Genomic DNA, 22085 nt, shown 5'->3' with positions numbered 1-22085 from the left:
CATGACACAACAGTCCACCTATGTCTCAAGCACTCGGGGTAGCAGCTCCCACTTAGACCATATTTTTACGCACCTTATGCATGTAGGTCAATTTCAGGGGTCACAACATAAGGCAAAGAGTACATCTGACCATTCCCCAGTGGTGGCGCAGCTTCAGGGCCTGCCTTGGGATTATACTGTACCACCCTAGAATAGACCTCTGGCACTTTCGAGGATAATAAGTTTAGGGACAGGGTTAGGGACCGAACAGAACAATATTTTCAAGAAAAAGTAGGAATTGTGTACTCTTATTGCCTCCTATAGGAGGCCTTTAAGACAGCCCTTCGGGGCTATGTTCAGCCTTGATAGGGGGCGAGAAGAAGGAGTGGAGCCTGCAATGTGAAGCGCTCGAACAAGAGATTGCTTCGTTGGAGGCTAGTGAACCGCACTATAGTGCTCTACAAAGACATCAGCTGCGTCTCAAGCAACAAAAAGCATAGAGATCTAGCTGAAAATGCCGCTTGTACCTATGCTATAGTGATGCCGTGTAGGCTCTATAATGTTGGTGACAAAGCAAACAAACTGATTGCCTGGTTAGAGAAGTGAGAAAAAGCAAGGAACTGGGTCCTTGAAGTCCAGGATCCAGAGGAGTTCCAGTGCAGGACTGGGAAAGATATAGTAGAGGCCTTTGCAGCCTATTATGAGATGGCATGTGCCTCTGTTATTGAGAAGCCTGGGACGACTGTGTGTAGCTTCTTAGGTATCTCTCTCTTCCTGTATTGTCTGCTGAGGATAGGGAAGACTTAAAGTGAGAGCGGACGGTGGAAGAGGTGTAAGGGGCAATCCGCGATTTACAATATGGGAAGGCCGCGTTCCTGAACGGCCTTCCAGTGGATCGCCATAAATGTATCACTGATAAAGTGGCGCAGCCTACGTTGAACTTGTTCCAGGCTTTGAGGAAGGAGGGCTGTCTGCCGGAGGACCAGCGACTAGCCACTATTGTGGTGAGTCCAAAGAAGGGCAAGCCTCCGGAGCTGTGTAGCTCACATAGAACCATTTCACTATTGAATCTGGAGGCTAAGGTCCTGGCAAGATCCCTGGACAATAGATTGCGTATGGTGATTTCCTCTGTACCTCACCCAGACCAGATAGGATTTATGCCAAACAGAAGCACCAGACTGAATCTCCGGCGATTGCACGGAGTCATGCATAGGCAGGCAGTGTGGGGCGGCTATGCTGCTTTCTCTGGATGCACACGTGGCATTCAACAGTTTTGAGTGGCTTTATCTCTTTGCGGCATTATCCAGGCTGGGGTTTGGCCCTCTGTTCTGTGAATGGGTTAGACTTCTCTATCGGAAGCCCATGGTGAGGGTGCGGGTCAATGGGACGCTCTCTTGCTCATTCACCCTGCACAGAGGTACGAGGCAGGGATGTCCCTTGTCCCTGATGATCTTCGCCTTAGTGATTGAACCACTCACCACTTGCATCCACCAGGATCTGTTCATTCAGTGCATAGTGTGGGAGGAAGATTGGGAGGAGCATATCTCCCTCTATGTGGATATCATTCTGATATATGCTCAACAGCCCCGTCAGACGAATCATAGACTGCTACATATATTCCGTCTCCTTGGTGGTTATTCCGAATATTGGGTTAACTGGAGAAGTCCCTCATCTTTCCCCTGACAGGAGATGTTCCTCCACTGACAACAGGACTCGGCCCTAGCGAATTCAAATACTTAGGTATCCAAATTACCGGACAGGTGGAGGACTTCTAACTCTAAATTTACTCCCACAGCCTGAGAGGCTCCGGAATGATGTAGCTCATTGGGTAAAGCTCCCTATGTCTATCATGACCAGGCTGTCCTCTTTAAGATGAAGGCCCTCTCATGTCTCCTTTATGCCATGGAGAATACACCCTACCAAATACCCTGGGAATTCTTCCAGAAGATTACCAGTGAACTGCAGAAGCTTCTCTGTGATGAGGGGAGCTCACGATTGACTTGCACAAGCTTCAGCATGGGGTATTCGAGGGGGGCCTTGCTGTGCCTGATGTTAGAAAATATTACCTGGCGGCCAAACTGGTATCAATTAATGACTGGGTCTTTACGGATAGGGTCGAACCTGCCTACTGGGTGGACCGCCGTGGAATGGGACCTTGTGGTTACCTGGCTGTGCTGTATCGCAGGGGATTGGAGCGACAGCTGGCGATCCACACACAGACAGTTGTTCAGGCATTGCGTGTAGCTACAAAACTGGGACTGGGAGGGTAAGTTAATGGAAAGAACTCTGCTTTGGGATAGCAACTTACTCCAGGAGGTAGGGTATTTGAAGGGGCTTCACAAATGGGGGCTGTTGGGCATTGAATATCTTGGAGAGATCTCGAGTGGTCAGGCACTAATCCCCTTTGAAGACCTTCAGGTAGAATATAAATTGGCAAATAGCGAAAGGTTTAAACCTTTCTAACTGGCCCATGTCCTACAAAGACATATAGTGGAGGGGGAACAATTGCCAAGCTACTCACCACTTGAGGATCGATAGCTCCTAGACCCGATCACAGAGTGGGCCATCTCACTCACGTACAGGAAGTTGATGAATAATGTCCCGGACCCACTAAGACCATTGAGAGAGGCTTGGGAGGTAGATGTGAGACTACTAGAGGATGATAACTGAGCTGAGGCGATACAGAGTCCCTGTGACACTTCTGACTAAAGGGTGGTGGGGCAGGTGAAGGGAGTGCGAGGGGGGTGTTAGAAATTTAGCAAAAATAGATTTTAAAAAACTTGCCTTTACCCGCCGGCGGCCTCCAGCGTTGCACCACCTCTTCTCTTCCTGGGTTCCAGCAGCCCCTGTGACAGAACCGCATCCAGTCACCGTGCTGCAGATCAGCACAGGGATAGGCCTGAGCAGGCTAGAAAGGTGCTCCACTCAAGGCAGGGAGTCTGTGGGGGTTTCTCCAGCCTGTCTGCTCAATGAAGAATAAAGAAACCTGAGTGCCCATGTGAGTTTTGGTCGGCCTGAGACGGCCTGCCAAACACACATAAGCACTTAGAGAGTGGAGTGCACGTAGCACTCCTCCTCCCCTGCCTTTGCCCCGCCCCTCTGTACAGTGCTGACTTAGAGCCGGCAAATGCAAAATAAAACAATGCAAGAACATTGTTTTATTTTACGTTTGCTGGCTCTGAACCAGGTAGTGGGGTGATGGTCCTACGCCATTGCAGAGGACCCACAGCTGCAATGAAGAATACTGCATAGATCCTATTCCTCTAGGATGCTCATGCACCCACTGGTGCGTTGTGAATCAGAACTTTGTGCCAGGTGGGGCGGGTAGGTTGGATTATTTTTCCACATGCTGTGGGCCTGCCCCAAAATCCAGACATATTGGAGGGAGATCACACAAATCATGGCCAGATTTACGGATTTGGATGTCCCCATTGAGGCGTGGTGGCATCTCCTGGGGGTGACAGGTGAAGAGAGATTGCCTAAATATCCCAAATTATGGGTAATGCTGGCATCAGGGGTGGCAAAACGGAACATCATATGACATGATATTTATATTGCGCACAGCTGCTCCAAGGAGTGTCCTGGCACAGTACTAGCTGAAAATCAGAGAGGAAGAAGTTATGCCTGCATGAAGAGCTAGGTTTTCAGCTTTTAAAAAAAAAAAGCCCTGGTACTATCAAGCAGCACAGTTAAGGCATTTAGTGGAATGGAATTGAACAGAATCAGGGAAACGCTGGCTATTCCAGGGCTGTAGCGGGTACGTCATTGAGGAAAATCCCCTTCGTAAAGAAAGCCCACAGACCATGGATCCTTTACGTGTCTGACGTCACACAGACAACAATGAAGGCATGGGATCAGACCAACCTTAAACACAACCTCACGTCGTTCCCGTCGCCTCTGACCCCCATTATTTGAAAACCCAGAATTCGAGCCAGAAGTAGGAGAGACAACGTTTATAATGTGGCGCCAATCTGTGTGTCGCGCCATGGGCAACTTTTTTGATGTTGAAGGGGTTCTCTCGTTCCAACAAATCAAAACAGACTATGGCATTCCAGAAACAGAGCGGTTAAGGTACTTACAACTTAGACATTGGGTCCTGCAACCACAGAACAGAGCGGACGCAAAACAACATCTCACTCTCTCTGAGAGATGGCTTCTGTCACAGTCCTCTGACAAGGTAATAATCTCCGACCTATGCAAGATGCTGAACAGACGAAACACACATACATACAACGCAGGACGAGGTATATGGGAAAAAGACTTTGGGAGATCCCTCAGCAATAAGGAGTCGGAAGGCATCTGTCATAGAGCACGCCGCACTGCTAGCAAGATGGTCCTGACAGACACACTTACGAAAGTGACAGCTTTCTGGTACTACACATCAGAGAGAGTGCACAAGATCAACCCATCAGCCAGCGCGGATTGCTGGAGAAACTATGGTAAGAAAGGTACACTGGCACACCTATTATGGGAATGTCCCTAAATTCAAGGCTACTAGACCCAAGTACTGGATGAAATTGACAAATTCCTAGAGACACAACTACATAGATTTCCTGCACACATTTTGTTGGGACTACCTGAGCCATTGGCCTATCCACTGAAGTCTAGAAGGGGGCGCATGATAGGCATAGCGTTGGGTGTTGCCATGCAAAACAATCTTGCACACTGGGGAACCCATCAACTTCCCACACACACAGCCTGGTTAACCCGATTATGGCATATCCTGGGAATGGAAAAAATAACTTACACTTGCCAGAAAAGGCACGGACTTCCATGAGGTTTGGTTCTCCTTTCTGTCCCTATTGACACATGAGTTTCGTGAGCTCACGTGTCCTAGATATCTGAGCTTGCTACGGCTGCCAGAGGACGGGTGCCACTGGCTGTGAAGTAGCATTGATGTATAGAGATCAAAAATGTTTCCAAGTCCAGTACAGGGTTGAATGGAGGGGTGTTGGTGGGTTGGGGGTTTTATTTGCGTATAGGACGCAGGTAGCATGCTTTGATTACATAACCGGGCTCTGTGTAGCTCATAATTGTGCCAGGTCATTTGTTGGCAGTTTTTCTGTTTCCTTTTCCTTTGTTTGTATTGGAAATTAACAATAAAACAGATTTAAACCATAAAAAATCCCTGGGCCTTTTAAGGAGCGTAATTCCAAAGGGAGCTGATTTCAGACAGATGCACCCAAAAAAGTTAGTGTTCTACCTCCTGCTTTTTGTCTCCGGATCCTGGAGATGCATGCCAGAAATGTATTAGTGGATCGTAGTGGTCTTAGAGTGTTGTAAAAGCTGAATCTAGCACTTAGTAGGTCCTTTACAATAAATGGCTGCATGTACCAACACCATAGCCTTGAATTTCACTCTCACCATGATGGGCAGCCAATGGAGATCCCAAAGATCAGACCTAATACGCGTCTGCCTTGGTAGGTTAAGCAAAAGTCGAGCTGCCGCATTCTGGATCACCTGAAGTCTGTCCTAGGGATATTCCGGAAAACCCAAATAAAGGGCATTACCGTAGTTGACTTGGGACGTAATCAATGCCTGGATATCTGTTTTCTTCAAAGAAAGGCAGACATTTCTTTAGGGATCTCATTATCCCAAAGCAAGTCCCAGCCAACCTATTAATTTGGGGATCAAATGCATATTGCAGGGATGTGGGGCGCTTGACACTCCTCCCGGGGTAGCGAATTAGGAAACTGACCTCGACTGGTGGCAGCAGGCTGAAAGAGTGATTTATCAGGGCAGGGGTCTGCCCAAAAAAGGGGAGAAGGTATGGGGCCTGTGGGGGATGTATAGGGGTCAATAGGAGTGTATGTGAATGAAACTAATATGTACTGCACTGTGTCCACAGTAAGGAACTGTGTCTTTCCTGATAGTCCAATAGGCCCTATTAGCTATTCATATATACTTCTACCTTATCAATATTGATCATGACATATGTATACAATTGTGTTGGTATGCTGAGCAATGGTTTAATAAAAAGACTGTTTAAAAAAATATGTTTTGGGTAATTTCAAGTTGAATAATCTGGAATTGTGTCAAATATTTTGGCTCTTTTTCTTCTCTTTTAGGAGACTCACCTTATCCTACCTGACCATGGTTGTTAGCACCGCTGAGGAATCCAACAATGCCAGGGGAATTTCGCTTCAGTGAGGCCCATGGAAGAACACGTAGGGCAGTGGAGTGGGCCGTTGGGTTTCCTAAAGGCCAGATTTTTTTTTTAACAACAGATTTTTCTTGAATTTTCATCGTACCAGAAGGGCAGAGCCCAGCAAGCAAAGAACAACTGAAATGCATAATAGAATATCTCTGGGTACTGTATAACACCCTCCCCCATAGTCTTCAGAACATCAGACCAAGAAAAACGCCCATCCCCCCACCCCCCAAGTGCGCACCATACATACTTCGAAAACATTATATGTACAAGCAAAAGGAATTCCCATCTACGTCTTTTTAGCGTTGATACTTTAAACAGGTAAATCATTCACCACCAGTCATTCAATAGGGTGGCAGTCTGTGACATTGAGGACAGATCTATACCCCTGTACTTGACCCACCGAGACCAGATCTTCCCATGTCTCTGTGGACACCCCCTCCCCTGGAACACTGCAATCTCTGCTGACATGCACCTATCCAGGGCCTTTTTCCAGTTAGTTATACAGGGTGGGGACGTTTCTTTCCAGTGCTGCGCTATGTCCCGCTTAGCCAATGTGAGACGCAAAATCAGAAGGTGTCTTTTATACCTGTTTCCCCCGATTTCTTCTGTGCTGTGTAAGAGTGCCAATCTAGGGTCCGTCGGGATATCCCATGCCAGAACACGCCCCAAGCAAGACAACATGCCAGACCAGAAGAGCTGCAGTGCCCCGCAACTCCACACCGTATGTAGGAACGACCCCTCGTCTGCACCACAGGGGAGACAGATAGGGGACTGAATTGCGCCCATTTTCCAAAGACTGAGACGTGTGTAGTATACACTATGGAGGTATTTAAATTGGATTAGCCTATATCTGGTAGAGATGGCGGCGTACCGAGGACTAGTCAGCGCTTTGGCCCAGTCGTCGTCCGTAAGGGTTGGCAGGTCCGCCTCCCTAGCCTCCTGGGTTCGGTGAATAGTGGTCTTGGAGTGTGTAGTGAGAGTTTGGTAGATTTGCCGGATTTTGTGAGCCCCCAGATCTCCCATCAGTAGGCGACCTTCCAGCGGGTGGAACGCCGGTAGCGACTCTAGCTGCCGAATCGGGGGGGGTCAGTGCGTGACGGAGCTGCAAATAGCGATGGAACTGCAATTTGTAAAGGTCAAATTCCGCCTGCAGCCTTTGAAAGGATTTAAGAGTGGTCCCCTGTATGATGTCCCCGAGTGCGGATATACCTATATCGTCCCATCTACGAAACCCCACAACTGACGAGACGGGCCGCAGATAAGTTCCCTGCCAGAGGGGACTGGCGACGGTCAGCCTACCCGAGGATAAATGAATGAATGAAACAATGGATCAAATTAAAATCCAAATTAATATTCAACACCACATAAAAACAAGGCCTGATGAAGTTCAAGAAAACTTGAATGAAACGCGTTGGCTGGATGCTTTTAAACCTTTGGATATTGGATTTGAATAAAGCATGGAATTGTAATGGACCATAAGACTTGTTATGTCAATTTGTTTACGGGTGCACCATTCCATCCATTTTTTGTCAACTTTGATTTGTGAAACTAGTGACAACAATTTAAGCAAATTTTATTGGGTTTTACATCACTTATGTTGTGCAAGCATTAACATCCTACCTGATGATGTGTGGTTACATTGGTTCATCAGGCGTCTTTCGACATGGACAGTTAACAACCCATTGAAATCCACTTTAACTCATCCTTCTTCCTCCCTCCCACATGAGTCACTTTGAAACTGCACACGTTGTTTCACCATTCAATGCCCACCTTAGCACCAATGGGATAGGCAGTGTTCATGTGACTAGTGCTGTCCCAATCTGTGTATGGGTCCTAGGAATCATGGAGTGACAAACTTTCGTGCTACGATGTTGAGCTCTAGTGCGTGGCAAGCCGAGGCGATCCCGTGGGTGAGCCCATCGGGGAATTGACTTTCCCGGTCTTTGAGGCTATCCACCAGTGCTTCCCAGGCGCTGGCTTTATCTAGAGTGCCGATCCCCCTTCTAGCTTCCCTCAGGAGTACCCTCCCCTCTCAACTCGCCCATTTTTTCAATTCCCGACGCCATGAAGGTACTCGGGGGACATCAATTCAATTATATGACAAGAAAAGAACAATACACAAAATTCAACACAAATCTTTAAGGGAGCATTAAATAGAGATTGATCAATAAATGACACTTTAGCATATGTGAAAATATGATAGAAAAGGGAGAATGAGCAAAATTACATTGCAATATTATTTTCACAAAACAGAAACAAGGCATCATAGTAGTTGTAGTTATTTCAATGAATCATTCGCAACACTTGTTAAATTGTAAGTTGAAACTATCTAATGAAAATCTGCAGTAAAAAGAGAACAGACATTTACTATATGAATCACATATGTGTTATTTAGTATACAAACTCAAGCACCATAACATCATGTGAAATGTAATGTAGATTAAAACCTGTTATCTCAAACACAACACAATCCATTCAAGCTAACAAGATGTAACTGATATATTTAGGTTTCTGTGTAAAAATAAATATACTGAACACATTAGCAACAGCCAATTTCAAAGCAACCAGGAAATGTAGGTTTTGTGACGCACTGAAAAGTTTAACTTACCAGTCTCCATTCCACAAAGGATTCCTGTCAAGCCTTCAGAAAGTAAGATCTGCACGACCTTCTGCTCTAAGGGAAAGTGTTGTAATCGGCGGCTGGAAGAACCACGGCTAGCCCTCTGGGCCTCCAGGTGATGCTTTAAGACCAAGGAACGCACTCATATCCGCAGGCCATTACATCGCTTCATAATTTCCTCCTGTATGCGCGGATTGTTTGCTACAGCATTCACTCTGTCAACTATTCTGGCCCACGTTTGCCTTTTCTGAGATATGGTTGTATTTTGTAATTGGTCTCCAAACAATTGTGGCTCTACGCTGTCAGGAGTCACGGGAGACACGCACTCCCAGGCAGGAACAAGGAGCAGCTGATGGGAACTACAACTCCCGGCAGCCTCAGAGGACGTCGAACTTGAGACGCAACGTCTCACGTGACTTCCGGGAAGACAGAAAAAATGCAGCCGCGGCAAGAGACGCTGCCGATTATTAAGGGGAACCGGTATCTCGTAACCTGACCCAGTCCAAGTTTTCGCTTCTTGGGAACTTCCTTCATCCGGTAGGGGTGTCGGAAGACACCGCTTATCTTTACTTTTATTCCTTGACTTCTTCATGGTTCTTTGGGGTGATTTCCTGGTTGGAGAGTCCTCGGTTACTTTCCTTGTGTATAGCGGTCTCATGCGAAGCAATCCCCAAGTAAAACCCCGCATATCAATGCGAAATACTGGCGCTTGGTATTAACCAAGTTTCCTTAAACACTGCTACATTCTTCCCTGTTGGCGAGCCCAGTTGGTCAGCGGCTCTTGCAGGGGAGAACGGGGTGAACCCTTGACATTACTTGCACCCTAGCATTCCGGCTACTTCTTACCTGTTTGCGAGCCCGGTGGGCAGTGGCTCTTTCAGGGAAGAAAATGTGTGTACTGGAGTTTGAATTTGAATATCTATTGAAGAGTGATATTGAACTCGTACTTTCATTCTTTGTTTATGACAACATTTCCACTAAACCTCTTTCCTTGGAGGGTGCTATATCAGAGATAGTTGTGTGGATTACCAAACGTTATGTTGACACTGCCTGCTCGTTCTCCTTTCATTTGGTACAGGGGGTGTTGATGGCAGGTGGTCACCTTCGCTTCTACCATTAAGAAAAGTGTTTTCATGCAAAGGGGGTAGCGTGATCATAGCACTTGCACAGAATAGAACACGTTATGATTGATATATGTTTATCCCCATGCAGCCTTCGTTAAACTGATATTGTGATTGCCTGCTCTCCCCCCCCCCCGTGTCTGCACTGCGGTATTTTCTTTCTTTACAGGTTAGTGTAAGAGTATCACTAAAACATTGTAGTAGTGTATTACTGTCGAACTGTGTGTGATGTTCTCTTCTCTCTCATTTTAGGTCTCCTTCCCCTCTGTCCCGATCCTAACCCTTCCCCCGCTTGACCATCCTAACGTCTGTGTGTACATTGTATCCAGACTTGGGGCTGTTGAGAGGTGGACCCCTAAGAGCATCGGTTTGATCCTGAGGATATGTTCAGGCCTGGGACACTCTAATGATTTAATCCACCATGGTTGACAATTCACCCTCTATAAAACAGGGATTACTCCTCAGTACCATTATCCAAATAAATATGATGAAATCAAAATTAATTAACCAGAAGGGACTAAATGAAAGAAGAAAATGGGTGAGAAACAGGGAAAAGCAAATAAATAACCTGACTTCAGTGATCAAATTTCTCCTTTCAAATGTCGTGGTTAAGTGGAGTAGCGTAGGGTCATCGTCCTAAATGGAGTGTGCTTTATAGGCTGGTAAGCAGGTGAAAATAATTTGGCAAAAGGCATCAGGTGTGTTATACAGGTATCCATCCAAGGGCCCCAGTAAAAGTACACTGTTGAGGGCGTCCCATGATGGAATCCCTCCGTCGGGGAACCAACGCTTGGACAATGCCAACACAACTGTGATGTCTAAATAGGTTTGGCTCAATCACGTCACCCTGATGGCAATGGAGTAATGTTGTCCAGCAAAGGAGTCCGCACCTATAGCAATGGTGAACCGTGGATGCGCCGGCAAATACTCTGTCGACGTGGACGGAGATACAGCCAGCACACATCTAAATACAGCGGGCAGGATTCCGTCAGCTTGATGAAGTACTTGTAAACTCTGCCACGGAGTGACGACAGTAATCCTGCCAATATCTATATCAGGCCCCAAGTCTTATTTCTGCTGAACCTTTTATTCAACAACCTCACTCTTTCATCTTAACTATGTATACATCCTAATCCACCATTCTTTTTTTTTTGATAAACAAATTTTTATTGTGTTTTGCGGCATAAAGGACAATATCAAGAATGATATACATCAGTGCATTGAACAAGGCATCAGTAACTTCAATCAGGGAAGCATCAACAAACAATTGCAAAGACCCTCCCTTCCTCCCCCATCCTCCGTCCCCACCCTCTGCACCCCCACCCTTCAAAACAGGCCCCCCAGCCATTTCCCCCATATCTTGCGGAATTTTTTGGGGCAGCCCCGTGCAGCGTATAACGACCGCTCCTGGGCCGCACACCAATCCACCCCTCTACTCCAGGTAGCCATTCTGGGCGGGTCTGGCTGTGACCACACTGCCGCTATATCCCTCTTAGCCACCATAAGGGCAGTGGCGAGGAAGTACTTCTCCTTACGGGACCCGTCCATCCCGTCCATGATGCCCAGCAGGGCCATTCTAGGCTCGTGGGGAACCTCCCATCCCAGGACCTCCGCTAGCTCGGCTTCGATCGTTGCCCAGTAGTCCTCCAGACGGGAACAAGACCACACCATATGGAAAAAGTCCGCCGGAGCTATCCCACAGCGAGTGCAGGAGGCGTCCACGCAGAGGCCCGCACGATACAGGCGGTCCGGAGTCAGATAAGCTGTGTGGAGGTAATAGAGTTGGATGAGCCGCAGCCTAGCGGAGGTGGTAAGCGACCGAGGGCCCATAAGGGCGTCCCTCCAGTCCGCCTCATCCAGGGGTCCCACCCAGGCCTCCCATCGCTGTTTTAGCCCGCTCCAGTCCACCGGGGTATTGTTAATCAGGGATTTATAAATGCGGGATATACCCCCCTTCCCCAGATACCCCAACATCACCTGAGCCTCAGGTGGGCTATGGGAAGGCAGTCTAGAGTCTAGAGGGACGTGAGCCCGGACCGCGTGGCGCAATTGAAGGTAGCGGTAGAATTGAGAAGGCTGCAGCGAGAAGCGGGTCTGAAGCTCCTGGAAGGAACACATGTGGCTCCCACGCCATATATCGCCCAGACAGGAGATGCCAAGAAGATCCCACTGCCGAAAGCCCGCTAGTCCCACCACCTCCCGCAGCCATGTCCCGTGCCAAAGCGGAGTGAGTTGCGTGGACGTCCCCGACCATCTGGTGTGCCGCAAGGCCGCGCGCCACGCGAGAAAGGGAGCCCGCACGACGTCGGGGAGTGACAGGGGGATCGTTGTGCCATAGAGCATGTTTTGGATGGAGGAGAACCCGAGGCATTGCGCCTCGAGTCGATAAGCCGGGTCGCCCCAACCACCCGAGAACCAGTCATGGATCACCAGTAGCTGGGTGGCCAGATAATAAAGGTATAGGTTAGTCATGCTCAGGCCGCCGTCATAGGAGGGGACCCTGCAGCGGGCCAAGGCCAGCCGAGGCCTACCGCCGCCCCAGAGGAATTTGGTCACCATCTTATCCAGGTCCCGAAACCACGGGCGCGGAAAGGGGCATGGAGTGTTTTGTAGCATGTAAAGAAACTTGGGGAGGATCATCATCTTATATAAGGCGACTCTCCCTAGCGGATTCAATGGGAGGGACTGCCACCGGAGCATATCTGATCTGGTCTTGTTGACTACTGGAGCCACATTGAGGGCCCAGCAGAGTTCCGGAAGGAGGGTGACCCAGATCCCCAGGTACTTAAAGGAGAGTCTCCGGAGGGGAATATCCGATTGCCAGTCGAAACATTCCCGCGACGGGTGTAGCGGGACTAGAACGGATTTTTTGGGGTTCAGATGAAGACCCGACGCTTGGCCAAACCGATGGAGGATCCAGCGGACCTGGGGCCCCGAGGTCGCTGGATCAGAAAGATAGAGGAGGACATCGTCCGCGTAGAGGGCAATCTTATCGGGGGCCACATCTGGCCATTCCCATCCGCGAAGAACGGGATCCGCACAAATCAGCACCGCCAGGGGTTCCATGGCCAGAGCGAAAAGGAGGGGCGAGAGCGGACATCCCTGGCGCGTCCCCCGACCTATGGGAAATGGGCGAGATAGAGCCCCATTGACCAACACACGGGCCCGCGGGTGCGCATACAGGACCGCTACCATGGCACGGAACCGGAGACCGAAGCCCATACGCTCCAGGACGTCACCTAAGTACGCCCATCCCACGGAGTCGAAGGCCTTTTCAAAGTCGACCAAGAGGAGGGCCAGATAGGGGGAAAGGCGGCCGCGGTGCGCCATCGCGAGGTGCAGGCGCCGCAGGCAGTGTCTGGTCCCCCGATCCGGCATAAAGCCACATTGATCCGGGTGGACCAGGGAGGCAAGCGACGGGCGCAACCGCTGCGCCAGGACCGTAGCATAGATTTTGAGTTCGGTGTTGATAAGGGATATCGGCCGGTAGTCGGAGCAGGACCGCGAGGGAGGCTGTGTCTTGGGGAGGGCAACTATGGTTGCTGTGTCCGTTTCGGGCCGGAACGAGCCCGTCTCCACCACGGCCGCAAAGAGGTCCCGAAGCCTCGGGGCCAGAGTCTCACGATAGTGAGCGTAGTACTCCTGGGGGAACCCGTCGGGTCCCGGGGTCTTCCCAGGCGCCAGGCGGCCGATCGCCTCTTCAATCTCCTGCAGCTCGATCGGCGAATCAAGGGTCTCAGAAACCTCAGGCTGCAGCCGCGCAAGCGTCGCCCCATTCGTCCCCAGCAACTCCTCTAGGGAGAGCGTGGACGGCCGGAGACGGTACAGCTGGGAATAATAGTCAGCGAACGCCTGGGCTATCGCCACCGAGGCTGTGTGGATGCCACCCGCAGGGTCCGCGATGGCTGGAATGATCCTGCCCGCCCGGGGATAAGTCGCCAGTCGGTGGAGAAGAGTGCCGTTTTTGTCTCCCCAGCCGTACACCCGGGCCACCGAGGAGCGCCACAGAATCTTCGCCGCCTCCAGGGAGTGTAGGCGAATCTCTTCCCGCAGGAAGGCCAAGCGACGAGACCGTGCGGCATCATCCAAGTCCCCCAGACTGCGCTCCAGTTCCAAGGCTTGAGCCTCGCAGTCCGCGAGCTTCTGGGATTGAGCCCGCCGTTGGCGTTGCAGATGCCCCTTAGCGGCGCCCCGAACAGTCGCCTTGCCGGCCTCCCACAGGACGGCAGGGGAGGGGACAGAGCCCTCATTGTGAGAGTAATAGTCGGCTATCTCGCCCCCGACCGCCCTCCGAAAAGCCTTGTCGTGGAGGAACCAGGCGTTCAAACGCCACATCGGACGGGCAGAGAGGGGGGGGGGGCCGAGAGCGAGGAGCACTGGCGAGTGGTCCGAAAGGCCCCTCGGGAGAATGCGTACATCCCGCACCCCCGCGCAATCGGTGGATGGTACGAAGATGAGGTCGATCCGGGCATGGGAGTGATGGGCCGCCAACGTGTGGGTGTATTGGCGCGCCTGCGGGTGCCAGATCCTCCAGACATCGCAGAGGCCCTGTGATTCAGCCCAGGACGAGAGCTGTTTTGCACGGGCTACGCGGGTCAGGGAGACCGGACCCGTCGAGTCCAGGTGGGGCGAGTAGACAGCGTTGAAGTCCCCGCCGAGAATGAGGGAACCCGCCGGGAGTGTCGGGAGGAGACCCGCTGCGTGGGAGAGGGCCGACGGCAGGAGGGATGGCGCCGCGTAGAGGGACATCAGGGTGAGGGGTCGCCCCTCCAGAGTGCCACATACCACCACTACCATACCCTGGCGGTCCAAATGCACCCGGGTCAGGACAAAGGGAAAGGACTTGCGAAGCAAAATGGCCACCCCTCGGGATCCCCGTGCAAAACCTGAATGCCATACCCTGTCATAACCGTAACGGCCAAGGAAGGGGCAGTTGTTACCCAACATGTGAGTCTCCTGGAGGAGGAGCACATCAATCTCCGCACGTTGCGCATATTTGAGGACCGCCATGCGTTTAAAACGGTCCAGAAGACCATTGACGTTCCAGGATAGTATGCGCATGGCGGCCCTAGGGACAGGTGGGTCAGCCATAGTCTAGGACAGAAGAGGGGGCCAGTGGAGGCGCGTCTGAGCAGGCCCCTAGAGAGGAAGGACAGCGGGACATCGGGCGAGAGAGCAGGTCAAATAGTACATGATACCTTAGCACAACAGATAAGAGGGAGTCATCCCCCACAAACAAAATCTCCCCAACGAGGAAGAAACAACCCCAAACCAACCCCAACCCCCCACCCCCCACCCTATACTTCGAAAACAGAAGCATCTGTCGCCCGAACCAAATGGAAGAACCACCAAGCTAAAACGCTTGGGCTTGAGCGCTAGTGGACCCCTGATACAACTAAAGTCAAGCCTGATTTACCTACCCTGGCCAAGAGCAACACTGACAGCGGAGCATTCCACCCCCCGCCCAGGCACCCTCCACCCCCCCTCCCCCAAAAGAAGCAAAGAAAGTCAAATGTTAGGGCTGTGAGAGAGGTCCGAAGTGTCCACCAACTCGGCCGGTTGGGTTGCAGGGCCCGTGAGCCGGGGTGACATGGCCCGCCGCCCATCCGCCACGGGACTGGCGTGTGCGGCCGAGGAGGCAGAGGAGGTTCTCGATCCCCGGCGTGGCCGTCCCCCAGAGCGCGTGGTGATCGCCTCCCCCGCTGTGCGCTCCCGGGGTAATGTGCGGTGCCGCCGACGGGTCTTCGATGTCCGGGGCCTCCCCCGTCCCCCCCGCATACCCGTAGGCGATCCGCGCCCAGAGCGCTGCAGGGGGTGCTCCTCTGTCAACCAGGTCCAGGCCGCCCGCGGGGTATCGAAGAACAGTGTCTTATGCTGGAAGACGACCCGGAGGCGGGCCGGGAACTGGAGCTGGTATTGGAGTCCCAGGGAGCGCAGCTTTTGTTTCACTTCCGTGTATGAGCGGCGCAGCTCTTGGACTTCGCGGGTGTAGTCCGGGAATATCATGATTTTGTGGTTCTGGTAGTGGAGGGTATCCTTGCAGCGGGCCTCGCGGAGAATGGCGTCCCGGTCGCGGAAGTTCAAGAGCTTGAGGATGAACGGCCGGGGGGGCGCACCTGGGGGCCTGGGGGCCAGGGAACGATGGGCTCTCTCCACCACGAACGAAGTAGATAGGCTATCCGCCGGCATCCAGGACCGGAACCAGCGCTCCATGAAATCGTCCGCCCGGCCCGATTCGACTCCCTCCGGAAATCCCACTAAGCGCAGGTTGCTGCGCCGAGCACGGTTTTCTGCATCCTCGACCCGGCGGTGTAGTTCCTTAGAGTGGGTGGTCAGCTCCCGAACCTGGTCTTGTAGGTGGCGGATGTCATCTTCAGCGGTGGATATCCGGGACTCGGCTTCTGAAATGCGGGCGGTGGCATTCCGCAGATCCTGCCGGAGAAGAGCAACGTCCACCTTGACCTCTCCCACCATGCCCTCGAGGGAGGCGCGGGATGAGTTGATGGCTTGCAGGATGGCAGCAAGGTCTGTAGCGGGGGCCGGGGCCAGCTCGGCCGTGGAGCCGGACCCCTTGTCGGAGGTCGTGAATTTGTCCATCCTGGTTTGGGTGGCCCCGGACGCGGGCTTATTGGCTTTGTCCTTACCCATTTCTGGGGCGGCCGTCAGCGAAGCGGGGCAGCGGACTGGAGATACACCAGTAGGATGTCAGCGGGTGCTCGGGCTGACGTGGGACCAGCAGGGGGTACGGCGGGGGGAACCCGCGGTCGGAAAGGGCCTGGCACCACCAGCCCCAGCGGTCAATCCCTGATGAGCTCCTCAGCGGGACAGCTAGTCCAGCCCCCGGCCGCAGTCGCGTCCGTAGGCCTCCCCCAGCAAAGCGAGGTCCAGCAACGCCGCTCACAGTCCCAGGCCAGCGGATCGTCCCTCAAGAGCACCGCAGCCGGTAGTCGCCAAGGCCACCACTCCTGTGCACAGCCCACCTCTCCAAGGGGACGCCTCGCCAGTTTGGTCTCCCCGCCACCCCCGGGGGGGGCACGGTGCCGCCTGTCGGATATCTTCGGCTGGGGCCCCGAACGATGAGGGGGGGAGAGGGGGGGGGGGGGAACAGCACCGACACCCCCCCGACCGCCGATGTGCGGCCCGAGTCAAGGAGGGCCCCCCCACACCCAGAATCCACAGCCAGTCTCGGAACGATGGGGCCGGGTCCGCGCCGCAGCCAGGAGGAGAAGGGAGAGAGAAGGGGGGGGGGGGGGCGGGGGTCCGGGTCCCCCCGGCCGCCGACGCACGGCCCGATGGGGGGGTCTCCCCTCCGCACCCGACCCCCGCAGCCGCCCCGGTGAAACGATCCCACGCCGCCGCACTCACCGCCTATTCTGCCACTTAATCCACCATTCTTAGTAATATTTAAATAGATTGAACTATTAATTGAACCATTAGTAGTGCTTGAAAAATATCCACCACAAGTAAATGTATATACCTGGATACCAATGAGGCACATGAAATAAGAATTATAGTAATTAATTGGAAAGCCATATAAATCCTGCCTTTCCTTTTCTTTTCTTTGTTTTCTTTTCATTATTAATCCTTTAAATTAATTTCTTCAAAGCAAAAATAGCAAAGCACAAATATAATCCAAACATAATTCAAGTAATTGAGAGTAATTAAAATAGTCCAACCCTATCAAAAGCAAACATTTGTAGAAGAAAATAAATCAGTCTTTTTACATTCAGAATATCAACTCACCTCTTTCAGGAAAGCTGATCATTTCATAGTGCTGTTATTGCACATAATGGTGGCTCTTGTAAATATCTAAACAAAAACTGCAGATCTTTCAAGTCAGTACCCTTTCCCCCTGGTTCAATCTTTGTCAGATATACCCATTAAGGACCTATGTTCTTGTTCCAAAATGTATCTCTTGTTGCTGTTCTTGGTTGCAGCACTTTGTGCACTCTTTTCCTATGTAGCTTCTCCAGTTTGTACAGTAGATTACTAATCAGGACTTTCTTTTGCTGCTTTGGCTGTTTTTTTTACTAGCTTTTGCAGAATATTCTTGTACTGCTTTGCTTCTTTTTCTCATACTCTTGCAGTTTAATTTTCTTGATTTTCTCTCTCTTGGTTTTCTCCTTGTTTGACTCCCTCATTTGGATCCACGTATCCAACATAACTTTTGTGAGTCAATGGCTTTTGTCACGTCTCTTCATCAGCAGTGCACCATCTTCTTTTGTGAGATGGGCGGATTCAACACAGCAACCTCCACACCTTACAGCATTATCCGTCACCAAATTAACCTCTTGAGGTCCATGCTAATGAGACTTGAGACAAGACCTTAGCATGTGCTTATTCATGAGCACTAGATCACTTAGTTTTAGGTCATGACATTGTTCAGTAGCTGAAGGTGTAGCTAGTTGCACCAAGTGAAAGATAGAGTGTGTTATATTAGATGGGCACTTGCAATAATCCAAGATAAATTCATCAGTAAATTTTCTCAAAGCTGCTGACTGCATTTCTGGAGGTCTTACAGGTTTTCACATGATCACTTCATGGGGACTCAAACCTGTTGATTTGCTAAGAGTAAATCTGATGTTTAGTAAAACCAATGGAAGTGCGTCTGACAATTTAAATTAAGTGGAGGCATTATCTTAACCAAATTATTTTTAATTTGGCTATTGTGACTCTCCATCACGCTGATAACTACAATGGAAGTTTTGGTCCACTTTCAATGCAGCACGCAAAACTCTCTATTTTGAAAGGCGTTCATTTGTCTGCCTTGATCGAATTTGGCATTCAAAACCCAGGTATCAATTCCCTCAGTGGGAAAGTACATCACACCTACTTACTGGATATGCCTCAGACCATTTTGAAAATAAGAAAACAATCAGCTTGTTACAGTGTGGCATAGCTACAAGATCAATTTGCAGTCTTATGAAGGGACCAATTAACTTTCCCTACATGGTTCATTTTTAGGTCGAAGCCTACAAGACAGCCCAGCTATTTGGTTTGTTAACGACATCTTGTGGGCATTCTGAAAGCTTCCCTGGGAATGTATTCCGTCCATGACTTACCATTGGCTTTGTGGGTTGTAACTCACAGTTGATTGCTTTCTATTTGTTGGCTTTTTTTTTAGGATGTCTAACTTGAATTTGACACTCCTGTGGAGCAATACCAGTTTACTGTATCCTTCCAAGTAATCACTTTGTGTAAACAGGCCTTTAAATCTTGCTCTTATCTTGTCACATTTGCTGTACATGTAAAGACAGAGGTCAAATGTCAGGCTCTGTCTTCCCAGGGAGCTTGGTGTTTACTTTTATTTCTCTTACTTCAAAGTGGGAGAATTTATGTGACAATCTTGCTTCGAAATGTTTTCTAGCACACAACGTAAAAGAACTGTGCAGATAGTTCAAAATATATCAGAATTAAGAAATTACAAATGAAACACTTTTTTTTGTAATTCTGAAGTGTGGTGGAAACAAATATTTGAATACGATCAAAACACATCAATACACAAGGAAATGTTCACAAATTGTTTGTACACAGTAAAACTGTATGTCTGTGCAAATGTAATGGTAATTTCATTTGAGATTGTGTTGTCTGTAATGGCAGTGAGCTACCACACTATGCATACTCCACTCTACTCTACAACACCCTACTCCACCCTATGCCCCGCCACTACACCACGTCACTCAATTCTATGACACTCCACTCTAAGCCATCCCACTATACGCCATGACACTCCACTTTGCGCCCCTCCAATCTAAGATTCTCTATGACATGCTACTCCACTCTGAGACACGCCACTCTTATCTACATCCACTTCACACCACTACTTACCCCACTCCAACCTACCCAAATCTACCCCACTCTACTCCAATCTACCCCACTCCACTCCAATCTAACCCCCTCCAACCCAATCAACCCCAATTCACTCCACACCAATCTATCCCACTCTACTCCAATCTACCTCACTCTACTCTACCCCACTCCACTCTACTACAATCTACTGAACTCTACTCTACCCCAATCTACTCCACTTCACACTACTCTACTCCACTCCAATCTACTGCACTACACTCAATCTACCCTTCTCTACTCCAATCCAATCAACTGTACTCCATTCGACCTCAATCTACACCACTCCGATCTACACCACTCAACTTCAATCTACACCACTCTACTCTAATCTAGCACAGTCTACCCAAATCCAATCTCCCCATCTCTCCAATCTACCCACTCCACTCCAATCTACCTCAATCCACCTCTCTCCAATTTACCCCAATCCACTCCACTCTAATCTAACCCACTCCACCCCAATTTACTTCATTCTCATCTACCCCCACTCCACTTCAATCTACCCCCACTCCACTCCAGTCTACTCCACTCCAGTGTACCACAATCTCCCCCATGTTGCCATCCACTAACCTGATGAACCAGCTCCTGCAGCAGCGAAGACATTCTCCTCAATCCCTTGTTGGCCACCCCCTAACACTCAATCAAAAGTATTGGTAGTCTCCAATCCAGGGAAAGAGGGGGTTTGGGAAGAGAGAGAAAAGGTAATCAATGAAGGAGGCACCTTCCTACTTCAGAGTGATGTCAGATCCCATCTGTGTCATGCATATGGTCTGTGTGCCCTCAATAAGATGATGGATCTATTCTCTGGGTGATTATAGGAATCCACCTAAGATTTAGAGAAGACAATAGAACCCATTTGAAATGATAAGGTTCTGAAATAAGTACCCCTACCATGACCCCTCCAAAATGTCTGTAAGAAGTAAGAATCACCCTGATAGGAAAACAAAAGACTGTGTTAGACTGTATGTCCAGCGCATTTCGTTATAGATCCAGAACAAAATAATCCATAAAACAGTAAACTGCAGGTGACTACGATCCTCCTATAGCGAAGGTGCCTGTCCAAAAGTATTGAATAGGTCACAGTCTTGTACACATAGTGGTCGTAGGAAGCAGATCCAAAAATAACATAAAGAGCAAACAAACAGTACAGTGCACTGACCTAAAAAAGCTTACCAGACACCATAGTCTCTGAACCAAAGGGAAAGAAATACCCCTTCACCAGGGCGAATAGGATTCCAAAAGCAGGTATCCAATAGTACAGTAGCAAGTAAAAAAGGTAAACTGAATCCTCAATGAGACAACTGAAGAGTCAATAATTCCATACTGCTCCATGATCGGCAAAAGATACTTAGAGTGGGTTAGAGGATAACACAATAAGGCTCAGGGAGGGCAAAAGGTAGCCAGGATACAGAAAAACAAGGCCCGGGGAGTTTAGTGCTATATGCTTTGGTGTGCAATGTGGGATCATGTGATGACCTTTGACTACCAGTGTTTTAATTGGCTATGTGTTTTAACTTACTTAATTTTAAATGAACACCATAATTTTTTGTGCTCTTGCGCTTTGACTTGGGATTTTATTTCGTGCCTGCTTGTAACTTCAGAGTATGATGTTTACTTTCTTCATAGCACAGAGCAAAACAGCCTTGCTAAGAACAGACCGTGTGGGATGTGCATTTGAAAGCATGAGAGAGAAATGTGTGGAATATACTTCTCTGTCTCAAAACACAGAGGTTTGTCCAGCTTCCATCTTGACCTTGTAAAAGACCCGTACTGTCAGTTTTGGTTTTGCAATAGATGAGCGGAGGGGAAACTTCTGGAAGTCTCTCTCCATGTTAGTAAAGAGTATTAAAGACAGGAAGTTTTGGAGGTCATACTGAAGCTGAAAGTTTTGCTTTCATTGAGACTACTGAATGACTGAAAGGGCTTCACAGTTGAGCTGACCAGAATGCTGGACTCAAACGTGATGTGTGAGCTATGAGTTTCATTGCTGTGTGATGTTTTCATGTTGGGCTCTTTATGATTTATTCTCTCATTTGACAGTGCATGTTTCTTGCATTGGACGTCCATTAATATTTTATTTGCTCTCTTGCATTTGATTTATGAGTATTCCATTATTATTATTTGCTTGTGTTCTATTTCCTTGAATTTTAATTGTGAATGTTCCATTATTAGATAAAGTGCGTCTGGGGTACATTGGCAACCTTTCGTTGAGCATATATCGATGAGGCTGAAATCCAGATGTGAACCTCGAGACCCTTTCATGGCCTGTGTTGTGTGGTTATCAAACTTGGAGTCACTCATATTGTGATCGACTGCTTCCTAGACAAAGGACAGGACAGGGCATTTCAAAAGGAACAAAACCCAA

Source organism: Triturus cristatus, chromosome 8 (assembly GCF_964204655.1).
Source record: "Triturus cristatus chromosome 8, aTriCri1.1, whole genome shotgun sequence".
NCBI lineage: Eukaryota > Metazoa > Chordata > Amphibia > Caudata > Salamandridae > Triturus > Triturus cristatus.
This window is presented reverse-complemented; position numbering follows the sequence as displayed.